Source organism: Perognathus longimembris, chromosome 6, assembly GCF_023159225.1.
Source record: "Perognathus longimembris pacificus isolate PPM17 chromosome 6, ASM2315922v1, whole genome shotgun sequence".
NCBI classification, from domain to species: domain Eukaryota; kingdom Metazoa; phylum Chordata; class Mammalia; order Rodentia; family Heteromyidae; genus Perognathus; species Perognathus longimembris.
The window spans coordinates 45776215-45797088 of NC_063166.1; the positions used below are offsets into that span (position 1 = coordinate 45776215).

Genomic DNA, 20874 nt, shown 5'->3' on the forward strand with positions numbered 1-20874 from the left:
TGGTTACTTTCATTAGCACACTATTTTTAAGTTCTACTTTGTAACTTTTATTAGGACTTCATTCCTTTTTATGGCTGAATAATCCTCAATTTATTAATGTGCCACAGTCTGCTCATGCATTCATCCACTGACAAATGGTTGAGTTGTGTCTATTTGTGTGTGTGTGTGTGTGTGATTGAAAATTATAGTGCTACAAACGCATGTGTAACTGAACTTGATCTGGGTCTTGTGAGTATGTACCTGAGGTGAGACACCTGGACTGTGTAGAAATTCTATAGGTAACATTTGGAGGAAAGGCCAAACTAATGTTCCAAAATAGCTGACTCATTTTGCGTTCCCATCAATGAGGAATGTGTTTCCAGTATATTCATATCTTTAAAAATCTTTATTTTTCATTTAAAATATAATCACCACCCTAATGGGTGCAAAGAACTATTTCTTTTTAGTTTTAGTTGGCATTTCCAAATGATACGTTATACCCAGCATCTTTACATAGGAACGCTAGCCACTGCATATTTTCTTTGGAGAGATTTTTATTTGGGCTCTTTGCTCAATTTTAAATGGAGTTCTTTATCTTCTCTGCAACTGAGTCATAACTAATTTCTAGATACTACTTCTATTCTATAAGTTTTATTTGTATTTAGAATTTCTTTTTGTGTGCAGAACTTTTACTTTGAATGTAATTCATTTAAAAATATGTTTTTCTTTTCTCTTCTCTATACTTTTAGTGCCAGGTTTTAATTGGTTTCCTGGTACTGAGTCTGAATACTTTGAAACAATAGACTGAGAGGTGTGTGTGTGTGTGTGTGTGTGTGTGTGTGTGTGTATTTAATCCCTAGTATTTTTATTATTACCTTTAAGTAATTGTACATTTAACGACAGATTTTATTTATGCAACATATGGTGATCAATGCCAACCCTTTCAACATTCTCATCCTTCTCTTCCCTATCTACCTCTTCCCTCACTCTTCTTAATTTTGTAGAAGTGATATTGATTCTTGACTGCATTTTCTCCCATTTTCATTTGTAAACCCCTGCCCCCTTACCCCACCACACCTCAACCCTTTGGAGGACCTGCTGCCTGCTGGGTATTTTATTCTGCTGAATTTTGATCTTGCCTTTCTAAGAAATTATACTACTTGAAATCTCCTTTGAAGCTACCATATTTCAGTTGGTACATTTTTATATACTTGCATACCACTCAACAAATTTACTTAAGAATTTGTAAACTAAATCTTCCTTCCACATAAAGGAGAAAATGTGTATCCTTTTCTCCTCTGGGCCTGACTACACCTAATCTATTTATTTTAGGTCTTTACATTTCTTTACAAATGGTACACTATCATTCTTTCTAATGGATGAGCAAAATCCTATTGTGTATATATGCCACATTTTTTTTCTTTGACAAGAAACTTTTGGTTCTTTTTCTTTCTTTGAGGTGGAACAGCCATATTCAAAATCTGCTTTGCCATTTTTTATTCATTATTACCTTATTTGAACTTTTTCATCCTAGACTCCTTGTTGTTGTTATTGTTGTTGTTGTTGTTGTTGATAGGGCTTTAATTCAGGGCCTGGGCACCACTTTGAGCCACAGTGTCACTTCTGATTTTTCTGATGGTTAATTGGAGTTAAGAGTCTCAGGGAGTTTGTTGTGTGGGCTGGCTTTCAATCATGACCTCTTGACCCTCAGATCTCAGCCTCCTGAGTAGCTAGCTGGTTTACATGCATGAGCCACCAATGCCTGGCCATCCTGAAGTATTTAAAAGAAACCCCTACTCACAGTGTCAGAAGTGCCTGGTATAGCATATGTCACAGTGGGGAATTGTGGTCAGCACAAGGTCTCACAGCCCCTGAAATTCTGTCCTCTTGCCCATGCTTGTCACTTTTCTAAAGAAGAATGATTTCCTCAGGACTTCAGGTGGCTTTCCTGAAAACTAAATTAGAGAGATAGGAAAGCCATGAAAAAAAGGGTTTTCCCTATATTTTTGTGAAGTTCAGTAATATAGCATTTTATGTGCTTCTATGAACCCTACAGCGCTGAATTTGTGACAATGTCCTTTGATTCTGATTTCTAACATAGATTAGGACATCCAATGTGTTTTGAAGGACAGAAAGCAGCATGGGGCTAACATATAATGGAACAGACATCTTCCTGGCGCTGCTCCTTAGAAGTGGAGTTTCCTGACACACAGCTCCCTAACCTTTCTCCTCTTCGATTCTCTTAACAGTGACATTTTATAAGAACATAATAAAATAATACTTGAGATGCTCTGCATGTGGCAAACACTCACCAAATGTTAATTCCATTCTATTATTTTATGACTCTCGTTACAAAAAAGAAAGATCAGCTTATAATGTGATAACCATAACTTGGTTGAGTTCAGAGATATTTATATTGGGCTTCTCAGATAAAACCACACAACTTTGGAAAGTAAAATTTCAGCTCTCTGTAGGCTACAGAAAAGCTTAGGATAATCTATGAAAATTAGAGTTTCATATCTCATAATCTAATAAATTTACCTCATCATTTCCAAGACAATTTCTCTTCCACTTCATCTTCATTTTCAGACCAAAATTTAAACAGAGTGAGGAAATAAAATACTCTTAGATATCACATTAAGATAACATTAAGATATCACATTAGGAAAACAAGCATAGAGAGGCAATAGCTATCAGAGCACAGGAATGAAAGGTGGCTGGTGTCATCAAATATTCAAACACAGTTTAATCAGCAATGAGACATATAAGTGAGCTTAATTAGAAATATATATTATTATTTGACTTCAAAGTACAAAATTAAAAATTAAAGCAATCTTACAGCATGCATAATCAGTGAGGCATCATACTTTGGGAAATGAGTCTGATGTTGTAATTGGTGTGCTCAATTTAAAATTAATTAATTTTAGTTAGCATACATGCAGACAAATACGAAATCAACAAATTTTAAATATTAAACTCATAATTACAGTGACACTGGTATGTTGCTATCAGGAAGCAAGGTGTCTCTATGACACGAAGCCAGCCACTGCTGTAATGAACTGTTTTTGATGAAATCGAGGAGCTCTTCTAGCTACAAAACCTGTGGACAGAAGTGATTGTATGAAATGTGCACACTCCTAAATTTCTCTTAATTAGAATTCACACTGATGTGTTGCCTGTGTCAAATTTTCTTTCCCATCACATCTTAAATGAAAACAGGACTTAATTTTAATTAACACATCATTGCAGGTAGTCCAATATTAATGTTCACTAAGCCTTTTTGAAGATTCATTAACAGCTATTTTATGACGAACAGACCCAGGAGGCAGATAGAAAATTGGAAGGCAGTTTTTAGTGATTTTCAGTATTGATTTTTTTTACAAAATACTAAGAAAAGAGCACAATGTTTAGGATGTGGATCTTAAGATGCTGAGATGTTAAGATCTGTACACATAGATCAGGAGATATGCCAGTAAGTCAAATGAGAGGAGGAATAGAGAAACATGTATTTGTATATCTTGGCACCTCTATGCATTTTAGATATCTAAATTGACATATATACAGATATATGGAGATGGGCATAAATGTATGCTACACCTATATGCATATGTATATACTAATATACATATACACACATGTGTATGTATATATACATATACATATACACATGTATAGGTGAGTAGACACATGGACAGAGAGAGAGAAATAGAGAGAAATAGCAAGATAGAGAGATGCTGCATAGATTATTATATAAACTAAGCATTCTCAAGTGAAGTAGAACCAATATCTATGTATGTATCTATGCACCTGACTCCTAGAGCTTTAAGTGAATTTACCAACTTCACAGAATACATAATTAATTCTGAAATGTCAAGAGTTTTTCTGCATAAAATCACATATTGGCTTATTGGTGGAACGCTCTTTAGAGGAATATATCATTAGACAATTTCATCATTGGGTGGAGGGCACTGAATGCACTTATATAAACTTAGATGGTAGAGGTCAATTGCTTGATGTACTTCCTGATAAAATCCAGAGACAATGAACATGCAATGCATGAGCTTGCTGCCATCCTGGCAAAGCATCTATGTTTACTCCCAAGGTGGAACAACAAGCAGTTTCCCTTGGGCCTCTTTTATAAGGACATTAATCCCATCACAATGTGAAGCTCTTGGGAATTATTTGCCTCCCAAGGTCCTACTTTACATTATTTTCCTAGTGCTTATCAGGCATCAATATATTATTATGAAGGAACTCAAACATTTATACTTCAGCTGATATTCTTTGACAAAAATAATAAAGCCCCCTTTCAGTCTCACAGTTAAAATAGAAATTGGCATAGAGTTAGACATAAAATGTAAAGTAAGGGAACAGGCGAATAGGGGGGAGATGTGTGAGAAAGTTGAAAGGGGTGACATTGAGATCAAGATTGCATTCTTATACTGCTTTATTAAATGGAAATTCCTTTGTACAGCTATTTAAAAGAAAATAAAAAGTAAAGTAAAACCACATAATTTTAAGAAGAAATCACAGAAGAAGAAAACTCATTAGGACCTATGGCTTGGTGAAGCATTCTTAGACAAGATACCACAAGGACCCATAACATAAATACCTGGAAAATTTGACTTCAGGAAAATTAAATTGTTTTCTCAGAAACAAAAACATTTTCAGTGCTAATGATGAGGTATATCCTGAGAGAAAAATGTTTGTCATAACCTATGTATCTGACAAAGGACTTCTCTAAAATACATATGAGGAACTCAAAAATTAGTATCAAAAGAAAGCAAATAGCCTATTAGAATCTGTACAAAACATCTTATATCTCACTGAACATGTTATATGGTTACTAGAAAAGCACACAGAAAGATGTTTAACTGAATCAGACAATTTTAGCTTTAGACATTTCCTTTCTATAGGCTGTATAGGTAATAACAGAAATAAGTTAAATTTCCAACATGAAAAAACAATAAAACTTATTGAAATATTTTGAATTTTTTTTGTTTTTGTTTTTGTTTTTTGCCAGTCCTAGGCCGTGAACTCAGGGCCTGAGCACTGTCCCTGGCTTCTTTTTTGCTCAAGGCTAGCACTCTGCCACTTGAGCCACAGTGCCACTTCTGGCCATTTTCTGTATATGTGATGCTGAGGAATCAAACCCAGGGCCTCATGTATACAAGGCAAGCACTCTTGCCCAGTCCTTGAATTTATTTTTATATTATTTATACTTATATTTTATGTGTGTGACATTTATATAATTTTTATACTTACTTTATATTTATTTTATAATTTATATAATGAATGAACAATAAAACTGTATTATTTTTGTCTTTTTTTCCAGGATTTGGACTCAGGCCTTTACACTTGCTCTGTTTGCAAGCCTTTTCCAGGATTTTGGAGAGTTTCCAAACATTTTTTTCTCTCTATGAAATGACTTTGAATTATGATACTCCACATTTCAGCCTCCTGAGTAGCTAGGACTAGAGGCATGAGCCACAAGTACCTGATTACAAAATATTTCTTTTTTTTTATTAAATAAAAGTTTATTGTCTACTGTTTACACTCGAGTTGTTGCCATAAGTACAACAGACAAATTCCTAGCATGAACTACTCATTGTTCACCCCCATTGAAATACAGACATTGCTTGAGAATTAGATCTTTGCTTTAGGGACTTAAAAAAGAAAGGAACTGGGGTGTGATGTGTTGAAGGCATTCTCAAGTGACTAGGTGGAATGGGAGGCATAGCCAAAACAGTCCAAACAGCATCCACCGTGCTGTCACAGAAAAGTGATAAGAACAAGGAAGATGAGACACAGGTGTTGCCAGCGACAAGAAATAACTTCAGTGCTTGATTTTTGCCCACTGGGATAAGTAGCTGCTTTAGGAAGGGACAAATAATGGAGGGAGCGGGAGAGGAAGAGTTGAGAACATAGATACTATGAGATAAAAAATATAAAAAGTAATTACCTAAAATATAGATCAGATATAAATGTTCCAAAACTCATTAGATAAGCTCAAAAATACTAGAAAGTGGAAATTTGAACGACATTTATTTTTAAACAAGGAGGATACTCATTCTGAATGTTGTGTGCAAAATAAATCCAGGTCACCCACTCACTGTCCTGACTGAACACAACAATGTAGGTGCTTCGGTTTCCAGCATCAATTATAGGCAACACTGGACATGTTTGACGAATAATGTAAACTTGAGTTTTAAGGCAGCTGGTACTGATGCTGCTCACAGGCTTAGCTTGGTGCCCATAGAAATGGGACAGTAGCACTTGATAACAAACTGCGGTGAGGAAGGGGGAAAACCAGCATTTTTTTGACAAAAAGAATATGTCAAAATATTTTCCCTTTCACACACACAAAAAGAAATGACTTGAACATTTAGAAAAACAAAGCACCCATCTCACCAACTTCAGCTTGTTCCCTAACAAATATTTCAAAATACTGATAAATAATAGTAACTGTGACAAAAATTCCAGTGCGGGATCCAATTGCCCCCAGGAAGTCAGCCAGCACAGGCAGGACACTGATGCAGAGCCCTCCAAATGTGGTAGGGATGTACCTGTTGACCTCATGGACCATAGAAGTATTTCTGTGACCCCTCATTAACATTTGTTGCTCTTTAAGCTGTTTAGCTACATCTTCAACTGAGGAGCCAGAGACCCCTATCTATAGCTTAGAAAAGAATGCACATGACCCCAGCATGAAGATGATGTAAACGACCATATGGACAGGATCCTCAAATATGGCGCCCATGGAGTCAAGTGGAGAAAGATAGTAACAGAGGCCTTCAACAGGGTAAGAGTGAGCAGGTCCTGCCCCACTGACATCAGCCCACTGTCCCAGCAGGTTAACTAAGAAGTTGCCACTAAAGCACACAGAGAGCATCTGGGATATAACATGGAAGTTTGATATCAGGGCAGATTGAAGGATGATGGGAATGTTGGATGTGTAGAAGAGACTGATGGGATAGCTACTGTACTGTTCTTGATAACGAACTGATTTGATGGGCAAGTCAACACGAAATCCCTGGAAATATATAACAACAGCAAACACACAAACAGTAGCAATGAGATTCGTGAGATTGGGTAGTTCTGCCAGTAAAAAGCCTCCCTTAAAGCTCGGACTTTGTCCTGGTGGCCAACAAATGAAACAGAGCTCTGACTGCACCCTCAAACTCTGTACCTCTGCCCATGTTAATGGTAGTGGGACTAAAGGCCTTCCAGACAATGGTTTCACAGATGTTGGTAGCAATAAATAGGGAAATACCAGACCCCAAGCCCTAACCCTTCTGTAGCAGCTTATCTAACAGCAGCACAATCAAACCAGCAACAAACAACTGTATGATAATAAGCAGGCAGATCCCTGCGCCCATTTCTGCTGGGTCCTTATACATGCCCGTCATGACATACATAATGGCTTACCCAATGGTAATGATCATACTAAATAGTTTCTGGGCCCCATTGAACAGTCTGCCTTTGGGTGTGTCTCCAACTTCAATTATTTTGGCTCCAGCTAACAACTGCATAATTAAACCAGATGTTATAATTGGGGAGATACCCAATTTCATCAAAGTTACTCTGTTGGAGGCAAGCATAACTCTCATCCAGTAGAAAGGATCGGCAGAGTCTGATGACATGATTCCAAACACTGGTATCTGACAACATACTAAGAAAATAAAGAAAGTGATAGCCGTCCATAGTATCTTTTCTCTAAACTGTATTTTCCTTCAGGTTTCTGAATTTCTGGTAGAACCGCACAGAAAGGTTTTCTAACTTCTTTTTTTTTTCTTCAAATTTTTATTATCAAACTGATGTACAGAGAGGTTACAGTTTCATACGTTAGGCATTGGATACATTTCTTGTACTGTTTGAGTATTCTTGTTTTGTTTTGTTTTTGCCAGTCCTGGGCCTTGGACTCAGGGCCTGAGCACTGTCCCTGGCTTCCTTTTGCTCAAGGCTAGCACTCTGCCACTTGAGCCACAGCGCCACTTCTGGCCGTTTTCTGTATATGTGGTGCTGGGGAATCGAACCCAGGGCCTCATGTATACAAGGCAAGCTCTCTTGCCACTAGGCCATATTCCCAGCCCCTTCTTGTACTGTTTGTTACCTCCTCCCTCATACCCCCCCTTCCTCCCTCTTCCCCTTTTCCTTTACCCCCTATGAGGTGTTCAGTTCACTTACACCAAACTGTTTTGCAAGTATTGCTTTTGTAGTTGTTTGTCTTTTTTACCCTATGTCTCTCAATTTTGGTAAAATGTGTTGCCCATGGCGGCAGCTGGGGAAGCCCGGCAGGGCACCGCGGCTCTGGTGCTGCCTTCGCTCGGCTCCCGCGGCTCCGGCTCCCTACAAAATATTTCTTAAACCAAAAACATTATTATTTTGTAATCCCTGGTACTGTTTTCATTTTTTTAAACATTCGTATCATGCAAAAAATGTTCTAATGCTTAGTAACAACACTTTCATTCTAAGATCAGATAAATAATAGTCCAAATTATCATTTAGACCGGCTACCTGAAGCACCTCTAACGAGAACACCCAAATTCACTAATATTCCTGACTTTATAGTGAACGGTATTCTTTTCTGCAAAGAGGAGACATCAAAGTTCAGGTTCCTGTCTACCTTCCTCAGTAGTCCTTGCTAAGATTGTTTGCAGCACATAAAATACAGTTCTTCAGATGAAATTTACTTTTAGATGATTTACTGCTTGACATGATCATGATTCTGAATAGGATTACTAACTGAGATGTAAAGCACAACAATGCAAAGTGTATGTGGAATAAGAGACATAGCGTTGACAGTTATCTTTTCTATCAAGCAGAAGAAATAATAATTATCAGCTTTAACTCAGTTTTGATTCTTATTTTTAAGTACTTAAATAGACAAGTTTGTAAATTATCTGGGGTGGAGAAAATCATGTTAGCAAAATGAATCACTTCATATTTCTTAAAAATGACTGGCCTTTGCTGGGCTTACTAGAACCTGGCATTAATATTAAATACTAACATTATTACCATTTTGTCTTACTTCCAATAAGACATATAATGGCATGCTTCTGAACTTTATGCAAAAGGTCCCTCCTTGCATGAGTCCCAATGCCAGTTCTCTGTTTAATTTTGGCTAAATGTTTTATACTACATCTCCAACATAGTTTATGACATTTGATTCCTATATTTCACTTTATTGTTCTCACACAATACTTTTCTCATGGTGCTGATGAACAACTTTAGAGTCTTTTTTTCTGTTTTTGTGCTGGTATTTGGGCTTGAACTCGGGGCCTAGATGCTGTCCTTTAGCTTCCACTTCTAGCTTTGTGTTGGTTAATTGGAATAGAGTCTCATGGATGCTTCTGTCCTGGCTGGCTTTGAACTTTAATCCTCAAATCTCAGCCTCCTGAGTAGCTAGGATTACAGATGATAGCCACCAGCACCTTGCTTAGTTTTTTACAGTGTAATTTTTATGTACTTATTTAGTAGTTACTTAGTGTTGCATAATAAATGATAACTTTTGTTACATTTCCTTGTCTAGAAAGAAGAAACTAAGCCAGTCTGCCCACAAGGGTAAGAATTAAGAAAATTTTGAGGTGGCCCACACAGCATGTTGTACTTATTTTCTTAAATAAATAGAATCTCACTTTACAAATTGCCTCTGCAAGCTTTAATACCAGAATAATAAGAGTTCTACAATAGAAATTTTGCTTAGCACTGAAAACAACCCCTAATCCTCTTAAGTATACTACAAGTTTGTTCATCTTCCTGTACAATGTAAGGAAGCTTGGCTCAGCAGGGTTAAGTAATTTGCTGGTATGTGGGAGAGAGAGCATACTGAATGCTTGAAAACTAAAGTTAGTAGCATGCTGCTTAAATATGATAACGGTAAACCTTGATGATGATAGGAAATCAACATTGTTCTTACTCATCCTGTCTGGACCGACTCCTCCTATTTCAAACACAAGACCCAATCCAATGATTTTCCTCTAGACCTCATGCTAGATATGTTCAAGGGGTATAAAACAGCAGCATAGCTTCAGTTCATATTGCCATATGTAAGTAATTCTATGACCTTTTCATTCTTTGAAATATAAGCCTGGAATCCATAATTTAATAAGATGTAACTACTCCCCGCCAAGCTTGCTGTAATTGTATTATTTATTGCAGAGTAATTCTACTGATCCTTTGCAGGACTGGACAGAATGTTGATGCCAACAATACTGGCAATGTGTTTTGTGAAGCAGTTGGACAGAAAAATGATATCTTCATTGTGTTTTTAAAATTACAACCAAGAGAAAAATCCCTTTTTCCTGTTTGTATGTGTTTTTCTTTCCCAGCCTTTCCCTCTGGAGGCTGGCATTCTGTAGGGAGCCAAGAGCGAAATTCATCCTGACTTCTGGCTATACTATCAAGGGCGTGCAAGGTCTTGGCTTACGGAGCAAACAACAAAGTTCATCCTAACCTCTGGCTATGTTGTTATCTCAAGGACATGCAAGGACATGATTTACTTGAAGGACAGTACTAATCCCGAGATGTTTTATTATGTCCACAAGAGTCTGTTTTATGTAAACCATTCAACCATATTTTGTTTTACTGCCTGTTGTTATTTACCAATTTCAGGGCCTTCCTGTTTTCTTAAACCTTAGTTAATCCTATGCTATTTCCTGGTTGTCAAACTGCATATAAGCTGGAAGTTAAGAATAAAACATGGCTGTAGTCTTGAGTGACAATCTTAAGATGCAGACCTCCTGAACCCCATCTTTTGTCTCTTGTCTTCTTTTTTCTCTTGTCTATCTTTCTTTTTCTTTAATCCTTGCCCCCTCAATCAGGATTTCCTCTTTGCTGCCGGCTGGCTCCGGCAGCATTCTTGAGCTATGCCTCCAATTTCATACCATATGGTTTTTAACCTTGCCACATGCAACTTTTTAATTGCATTTTAGCATTAAGGTAAACTCTTCCTTTTTCCTTTGGTTCTCACAGTGTAGAACTCTATTTTTACTTTTTCATAACCATGGGTAGATTATGACCAAAAAAAAAAGAAAAGAAAAGAAAGCAAACAAGCCCAGGTAATTACTATGATCATCTCTAGATAGTTATCCACTAATAGCATCAAAGCCCTTTGGATCCTCACAGAAATCACTTGGACTCCAAGATATCCTTTTCTGAGCCTATTGTACAGTAAATATTTAGAGTTTTATCTCAAGGATCAATAATTTTCGGATCAATAATTTTCAGATCAATAACAAAAGGTTAATTTGTAAAATATTCTCAAATTCCTCATTTTTATAAGTCATGGAGATATATTTTCTGAAATCTTTCATTTCCTAGGAACTAGGAAATTAAAATTATCCAAATCTGTGGTTTTAGGGATAAGAAACAAAATTCTGCAAATCAGCTCTTTACGTGTGTAGCGCCTCACCTATATTTACCCCAAATTCTTGAATTCATGTATTCCTATCCAGGGAAATGCACCACATATTTACCACTATCTTCAGTAACTGAAAACATGCCAATCTTTATGGCAGTGTTTCCAGGAGGGTAGAAAGCCATTTGTCTTTGGACTAAATACTGTAGGACCAAGAATGCCAAGGGTGTTAAACATACTATTTCCTTTGTGAAAACAAGTTTCTGGATTATTCTAAAAAGGTGGTACAGTCTGTTAAGTTACTGCCATTAAATGGAAAAGAGAAAGATATCCTATCAGATGGTATGATGAAAGAATTGTGCACAAGACAAATTTGCCCTCAGGAGAGATATTTATTTCTTTTTTAATAAGTTTACTCTTTTAGTTTTATTTATCTATAGAATCAGTGAAGCACAGTATTTATAACAAGTTACTGAAGCATGTTGTGAGTTATAAGAAAAAGCCAAGTTAATATAATGGACAGAATTTCTATGGACATTTAAGATTCAAGACAGTATAGGAGAAACACTATTTTAGTATGTAGATCTTCTCTCATAAACTGCTGTCAAGTCTGCATGTGGTTTGCTTAAACTTTGTTTTTATTTTTATTAGTATATGTTAATTGTACAAAGGGATTTTATACATATATCCAATATTCCTTGACCATATTTATTTCCCCCATCATGCTTCCCTTATTCTTTTTCTCCCATTGGTTCTTGCTCAGAACACCTCCTTTTTCTTTCAGTATATCTATCTATCTATCTATCTATCTATCTATCTATCTATCTATCTATCTATCTATCTAATCTATCTGTCATCTACATACCTACATACCTATTTACCTAATCTACCTATTTACATATCAACCTAGCTATCAGCTATTTCTATATAGTGTATATATCTAGTTCTGTCCATTTTTTTTAGAAAAGACACAATTTCATCCTTCATTTTGACTAAATAAAATCTATTGTGTATATGCATATTCATGTATATATATATATACTTATACATATATGTGGCATTTTCTTCATTCATTGATTGATGAGTTCATAGGGTGACTCTCCTGCTTGATTATTAAAAATAATGCTATAATAAGCACCACCATAGTGTAGGAGTTTCGGTGCTATGTTGATTTGTCACTCCTTCAGATATATGTAAAATAGTATATAGCAGGTAATATGGTATCACAATGCCCAAATTCAAGTTATATCATAGTTACCAAGTAGCAAACCCAGCACAATATTAGCATAACAGACATACAGACTAATGTAATAGAATAGAAGACCAGAAGTAAGCCCGCACACCCACAGCTATCTAATCTTTGGCAAAAGTGCCAAAACATGGGTTGGTGAAAAGGAAACCAAAACTGATGCTGGGAAAATTGGACTTCTCTATGTAGAAGAATAAAACTAGATCCTCATGTCTCACCAGGTTAAAAGTCAATTCAAATAAATCAAATAATTTAACATAAGACCCAAAAGTCTGAAACAACTACAAGAAAAGAGAGGGGAAATATAGGCATAATCAATAAATTTCTGAATAGGATTCCAATAGCTCAGAAAAATAATAAGAATTGACAAGTGGAATTACTTCAAATTAAAATGTATCAGCACATTAATGGAAACAAACCTCAGAAAGTGGGAAAAATTTGTTTTCCTGGGAGGACAGATTGGTATTCTATCATGATGGAAAAAATCCAATGTAATCAAACTATCACTAGGTGTCTACTTGATCCTGCCCCCACCTTCAGTCCTGGGAATGATGCCATATGGGTGCTTGATTTGACCTCTGTGATTGGCAATTTGGACATTCAGCAGGTGAGCAGTCATATAAGCTGTGGTATGCAGGGTTTCATACCATGGAATTCACATGAGAATTTTCAGGCTGCCAAAATGACCATTTAGTTCATAAGCCCATTAAATAGACCCTGGGTAGCTGAGAGAAAGGCTCACTGATAGCTCTAGGATAAGTGGTCTGATCCACCTGGTTACTGACAGACTGAGACATACATAAGGCAAGCCAAAACCATTTTTCTAGGCAGTAAATACATGGTATTTCCATTCTTATGGGAATCAAGATACCCTTATCCCCTGTATTTCCCAGGTACTGATTTTACTCACATTTGGTTTATCTCAGCTGATTTGGTATTTATTTTATTACATATGTTAAGAAATGTATTAGTAGCATTGCATCCTCATTCTCAATATTGGCCCTTCAAGAAATAGTTACTGTCAGATGAATGGAACAAGAAATTGTGGTAGATATGCACAATAGAATGCTATGCTTCCATTAGAAAGAATGACATTGCTCCATTCATTCATAAGGGAATGGAAAGAATTTGGGAAAATCATATTAAATGAAGTGAGCCAGACCCCCAATAAACATAGATTTCATGCTTGCTCTCATTGGTAATAATTATTAGATGTCTACGATAGTCCTAGCAGAGGATACAACAGCTCAATAGCTGTACATATGATCATATAAGATGATATTAAGCGAAATGAACTCCAAGATATGGAAAGAAGAGGTGTTTTTTATTGTTGTTATTTTTAATGTACTATGTGAATTTTTTTCTTTCCTATGGGTTATCCATTTCTGTTAGTGTATTTGATTTTTAGTACCCTGGGCATTATATATACATTTATGTGAATTAGAGAAGGGAAGGGAAACATCAAAATGGTGAAACAAAGGATAAAGGGTGCACCAATGAAATAGCGATATTCACAAGACAACATGTTGCAAATTAACTGTACAATTCAGGGTAGGATTGGGGAGGAGGGAAGGTGGGACAAATTGAGGGAGGGGGTAACAAATATGGCAAGAAATATATTCAATACCTTATGTATGTAACTATAACCCTGTACATATCACCTTGAAAATGAAATTAAATTAAAAAAAGAAATACAGTCATAACCATAAAATTCAAAATGAATATATTCATAGATTTTGCTGTAATTGCATTCGTCTGGTCAGAAATTACTATATGTTATGATGTAGCATATGCCACTTTAGTAGTATATTATTCCTTTTAAATAGTAGAATCCAAAATCACCATGTGAAAACTGAAGATTAAGCCTGCTTTGTATTCTGTCTTCAGAGACAACTGAAGACAACTAGTTGTCACACATATCATCTACAAAAATGTTGACATTCCCTTCACAAAAGCATGCTTTAGAGCCTTAGTAGAAAGTATTTCCTCTTATTCCCACAGTTCTGTACTCCAGAGCCTTTAAACTTCATTTTCTATTGAATTCCAGAGACATCCTGAAGTCTCAGTGATCTGAGGCTTTAATAGACTTACTAAATATATACATATATTATATATATTATACATATTATATATTATATATATATATTAGATTCCCTCCAAGGTCATGAATTCCTGACCTAGTACCTTTAAAATGCCATTTCCACCATTGTCTCCTGGGGCTGGTTCCTCTGGATTGTCACTCTTTTCTTTTTTGGGGGGGGGGCCAGTCCTGGGCCTTGGACTCAGGGCCTAAGCACTGTCCCTGGCTTCTTCCCGCTCAAGGCTAGCACTCTGCCACTTGAGCCACAGCGCCGCTTCTGGCCGTTTTCTGTATATGTGGTGCTGGGGAATCGAACCTAGGGCCTCGGGTATACCGAGGCAGGCACTCTTGCCACTAGGCTATATCCCCAGCCCCTGGATTGTCACTCTTGAGGGTTGAGAGACACCTAGGAGATTAATGCAGCGCACATTGTTGTATTTCTAAGAGCAAGAGATCAGGAGGGCTCTGATAGTGGCTTAATCCATTGACGGCTTCAAATCTTCAGTAGACTTGAGCAATAGTGAAACTATAGAAACGCAAAGACTAGTTGGCAGAAGTGGGTCTTTGAGGGCCAAGTTTTGAAAGCCCCTTCCTGTTACTCTTCTCTGCTTCCTGGTCACCATAAAGTGAAGAACTTTACCCTGCCTGTTTTTGTTGTCATGCTTCTCTCTACCTCACTTCACATTTTGAGCCCAGAACCAATGGAGCCAACCAAATGTGGGCTGAAATGTTTGAAACAATTAGACAAAATAAAACTGTTTTTTATTTTTAGTGATTCACCATGGTGAAATTTTCCCAGAGAAAGAAAAGATTATCCCTCTGGTTCTTGCATTGTATATAACAGTTGCTAGCAGCTCATTCCTGTACTTCTAGCTACTCAGGAGACAGAGCCTGGAGCAATACATTTCAAGACCAACCTGGGCAGGAAAGTAAAGTTCCTGGGACCTCCATCTGAAAACTAGTCAGTGAAATAAAGGATTGGACATATGAGTTAAATTCAAAACTTGTGGCAGGGAGGGAAGGAGAGAGGAGAGAGGGAGAGGGAGAAGGAGAGGGAGAAGGAGAGGGAAAGGGTGAGGGAGAGGGAGAGGGAGAGAGATTTCCAACCAAAGGAGATATTGCCTCCCTGATCTGTTGCTCCAGGCCATTGAAATCTCTTTTGTTTAAATTTAATTTTATTATCAAGGTGACGTACAGAGGAATTACAGTTACATATGTAAGGTAATGGTAGTGAGTACATTTCTTGTTAAACTTACCTCCTCTCTCATTTTTCTACCACCTTCCCACCTCCCAATCTCCTCCCTCGCAGAGTTTTTTTTTTTTTTGTACAGTTGATTTCCAACATATTGTCTTGTAAGTATCGGAGTTACATTGGTTCACCTTTTATTTTATGTCTCACCATTTTGATGTTCCCCTTCCCTTCCCTAATTCAGAGAAATATATATATATATATATATACATATGTGTGTGTGTATGTACATATATGTATATGTATATATATGTAATAACCCAGGGTACCAAAACCAAATCCATTAAGTCTCTTTCTGATTGTAAAACTACTTTTTTTTTCTTTCCTTTTTTCCTTCTTCCCTCCCTCCCTCCCTCCCCCACTCCCGCTCCCTCTCCCTCCCCCTCCACTGCCCCTCCCCCTTCCCTCCCTCTCCCCTCCCCCTGAACCTTCCCCTCCCCCTCCCCCTCCCTCCCCCTCTCTTTCTCTTTCTCTCTCTCTTTTTCTTTCTTTCTTTCTAACCCTAACCCTAACCCTAACCCTAACCCTTTCCATAGTCTTCCATAACTGTTTTCTATTTTCCATATACAATGTCATAGTAATTGAAATTAGTTACATTTTGTTTACTCCTTTCCAATATTCAGCACTCTGTTTTTATCCTGTTATGATCTAGTACTATGAACTCCATTGCAAGGTGAAAACATGATTGTACTGGGAATTTCTTCCTTCCTTCCTCATTTGACTTTGATCATAACATGTAAAACATTTTTCCATTAAAATTTTATTTCATTAAATTTCCAGCTCCAAATCTTCATGATATTAAGGAAGATAAAGAAGATATGAAGTTCTCTTTAATTTTAATAGTGAAATGAACTATGTCTACAGAGATGGAATGTTTCACTGCATTTAGCATCTGATTGAGATCAGAATATGTTTTAATCTCTGAATCTTTAAAAATACCAGAATAGCCTTGTACTTGCTGAAATTAAACTACCATTGTATTCCCCAAATAAAGTCTGATTAGTGTAGTAATCCTTTAATACACTTCTACATTTGTTGAATAGAATTCTATCTGGTTTCTAAATTTTGTTTATGTCTGGATCTTTCTTATGCATTTTAGGTTTTGTGTTATGGTGATAATAATTTACCATTGGATTGTTAGACTTATAAGACATCAGGAGTTGTTTTCATTATGTTTTATGACATTAAAAGTACAGCTACTGTATATACAGGTGTGTATTGGCAAAGAAACAAAACTCACATGCATTCCATGTCCAACATCATTCCTGGCTTTGACAGGGGGTAGTTCTACCATTTGAAAAACACCATAACTACTCTGTGATATTAGAGGTAAGGTTCTGGGGATTGAACTTGGGGCCTGGGCACTGTCCCTGAGTTTCTTTGTGCTCAAGGAGAGTGTTCTACCACATGAGCCATGGTGCCACTTGTAGTTTTTTCTGAGTATTTTATAGGAAACAAAAGTCTCGTGGACTTTCCTGCCTGGGCTGGCTTTAAACCCAACCTTCAGGTCTCAGCCTCCCCAGTAGCTAGGATTACAGGTGTGAGCTACCAGCACATGAGTAGGATGTGTTATTTCTACATAATATTCTTGGAGGACTGTGAATTAAAACTTAGATGGATGAACATGGATCAGATGCCACAAGCTTTTTAAATTTTTGTTTTTATTGCCAAGGTGATGTACAGAGGGGTTACAGTTTCATATGTAAATTAGTGAGTACATTTCTTGTCAAACTTGTTACTTCCTCCCTCTTTTTTCTCCCATCTTCCCCCCTCCCCATTTCCCTGCCCTGTGTGTTGTACAGTTGGTTTACAACATATTGTCTTTTAGTATTGCTATTGTATTGGTTCACTTTTTATCCTTTGTCTAACCATTTTAATTTTTGATCTCTATTATCTAAAGAGTTATTCTTCAAAAATATGAAATATTCAGTTGAATCTGTAGTGTAACAGGCACAGTAGAGAGAATGACAATTAAAGCATTGGATCTGGACCTGTTAATGCTTTAAGAAATGAAAAAATTACATTAACTCTGCATTTCTTTGTGCACCCCTCTATTATGTCTTCCTGTCTACTTCTAGTGACATCCATGAGCCTGAATTTTGAGTTACTATTTGGCTTTGTCTCACAGTTTTACACATTTATTTTTTCTTTTCTTTTCTTTAGACAATGTATGACTATGTAGCCCAGGCTTTAGATCTTTGCTACCATGCTTGAGGCTTGAACTTAAGGCCTGGGCACTGACTCGAAGGGTTTAAGCTTTAGGATGGTGCTCTACCACTTGAGGCACAGCTTTATTTCTGGATTTGTGGTGGTTAATTGGAAATAAGAGTCTCATAAACTTTTCTTTCCCAACTGACTTAGACCCAACATCCTAAGGTCTCAGTGTTCTGAGTAGCTAGAATTATGGGTACCAACCACCAGTGCCAAGCCAGATCACATTCTTCAGTCCTGTCTACTTGTTTGTTTACTTTTGCTTTCATACCAATAGAATCAAAAAATCACTTTCTTTCCTGTCCCTTTTTATTTCTTATGCATCGCCATGATGGGATATACCAGATCATTAACTCATTCTGCTAATGAAAGCTGCTTGGGTTGTTAACAGTTGTTTCCAATCACAAAAAGTACTGTTCTCAATCTTCTTGGTTGTGTCCCAGCAAACATTTGCAAACCTTGTTCAGGCAATATACCTAGGAATGTTATTGCTAGATTGCTATTGATGAGTCTAGTCTCATTTGTTTGGGGTTGTCAGAGTATTCTCCAAAGTATCTTATCCTTTGATACTAAAACAGCAGCTCCTCAGAGTTGGCCTACTTCATTTTTTTGTCAACATTTTTCAGAATTTTTAAAACTGTAAAAACATATTAATGTATAACCAAGTTGGGGTATAAAGGTGCTTCCACTGGAACCTTGTACCTGACTTTGAACATATTTTCAGGCCATCCCTTTTCTGATCACTGTCCTCTTTCTTTTTTCAAATAATTACTTTATTTTATGGAGATAGAAACATTACTTTTGTATTCCAAGCATCAATCCTTTCTGCATTAATTTTGTTTGAATGTACCTGGATTTGATCCAAGTCATTTTGTTATAACTCTTATTGTTACAATGCGCTTCATATTTTATATATAATGGCTACCAAATCTAAGGTCCATGACATTCAAATGCTTTCTGGGCATGTATGAAAATGAACCAATGAAACTTACTAAGATTGGCTTGTGAAAAGATGGAATGGGATAAGGAAGATTGTTGAGGGCAGTAAGTCTGATCAACATACATTGTATGAATATACAAACATGTCAAAGTAAAATCTCCTATAGAACTAATTCATAATAATAAAATTTAGGATAAAAACAAGGTTTGTTGGGCTAGGTGGCAGCATCATTTCTTCAAATCACCCCTGCTTACAAATATTTGAATGTAAGGTATTTCCTGTGTTTACCACAGAATTTTCTCTCTGATACCTAAAATTGGTGAGATTGCAGAATATTCCTGTCAATTCCACATAAACTTGTCAGATTCCCATGCTGGAGAAAAGTCAGAAAAAAATTAGTTGAGTTTTCAGGGTTCCTTAGACTGCAATCAGTCTCTACCTCCATGTCAACTTCAAGTTCAATGTTTTTTGTTGTTTTTTTTTTAAGTCTCTTTCCTGTGGCTCATGCCTATAATCCTAGCAATTTAGGAGGCTGAGATCTGAGGATCGCAGTTTGAAGCCAGGCCAGACAGGGAAAGTACATAGGACTGTTATGTCCAATTAACCCCCGTGAAACCAGAAGTGGTATTTTGGCTCAACGTGGTAGAGCACTAGCCTTGAACAAAAAAGCTCAGGGACAGCATCCAGGTTCTGAGCTCAAGCTTAGAGTTTAATTTTTTTTGTCACGCTGACACACAAAAAAATATGTCTCTTTGCTTATCTGGCTCTAAAGTCTTGTCTAAACCCCACCCATTTGTATTACTTCCCTATCCCACGTTAGGAATTGAGGCCCTGGAACAGATTAGGAACTCTAGGCCTGAACATGTGTTTGGACAAGAGATTTCAGGGGGAAAGTCAGATGTAGCTTCCAAAAAATCCTTCTAATCACATTTTCTTCATATCTATAGTCAAAAATTCTAACTTTTATTGGCCTCCAGTGGCTCAGACTTATAATCCTAGCTACGTCCCTGACATCTAAGGAATAGGTTCAAAGCCAGGCCCAGCAAGGTTTGTAAGATTCTTTAATTAATCACCAAAAAGCAGAGAGAAGAGCTAGCTGTGGCTCAAGTGATAGAGTACTAGACCTGAGCAAAAAAGCTCAGGCATAGCCAGTCACCAGTGGCTCATGACTATAATCCTAGCTACTCAAGAGGCTGAAATCTGAGGATTGTTGTTTGAAGCTATCCTAGGCCGGAAAGTCTGTGAGACCCTTATTTCCAGTTAGCCACTCAAAAACTAAAAACGGCACTGTGGTTCAAGTGGTAGGGCACTAGCCTTGAGTACAAAGAGGTTCAGGGACCGAGCGTTAAGACATGAGTTCAAACCCTGTAACCAACAAAAACATCTTTTAAGAAAATGCTCAGGCATAGCTCCTAGACTTAGAATTCAACCAAGAGAACTGGGGGAAAAAATCCATTTTTTTTTTCAAGACAATTACGATATTCTCTAGATCCCAGTTTCTATAACTCCCAAGACTCTTTAAATGGTTCTGACCAAACTTCTGTAACTGAATAAGGGAAAGGGAAGAACAAATGGTACTTAGGATGTCTGTGGTAGGCCACTTCCATGGAAGGGCTGTGCCTTCACCTTCTAAAAGTTCTGTGTAGGGCTGGGGATATAGCCTAGTGGCAAGAGTGCCTGCCTCGGATACACGAGGCCCTAGGTTCGATTCCCCAGCACCACATATACAGAAAACGGCCAGAAGCGGTGCTGTGGCTCAAGTGGCAGAGTGCTAGCCTTGAGCGGGAAGAAGCCAGGGACAGTGCTC

At 37.1% G+C, this 20874-nt stretch overlaps 1 pseudogene; it reads right to left on the bottom strand.

Annotated features, from left to right (window-relative positions):
* Positions 1 to 6364: 6364 nt before the first annotated feature.
* Positions 6365 to 7698, bottom strand: LOC125352299 (annotated as a pseudogene).
* Between the last annotated feature and the right edge of the window lie 13176 nt (positions 7699 to 20874).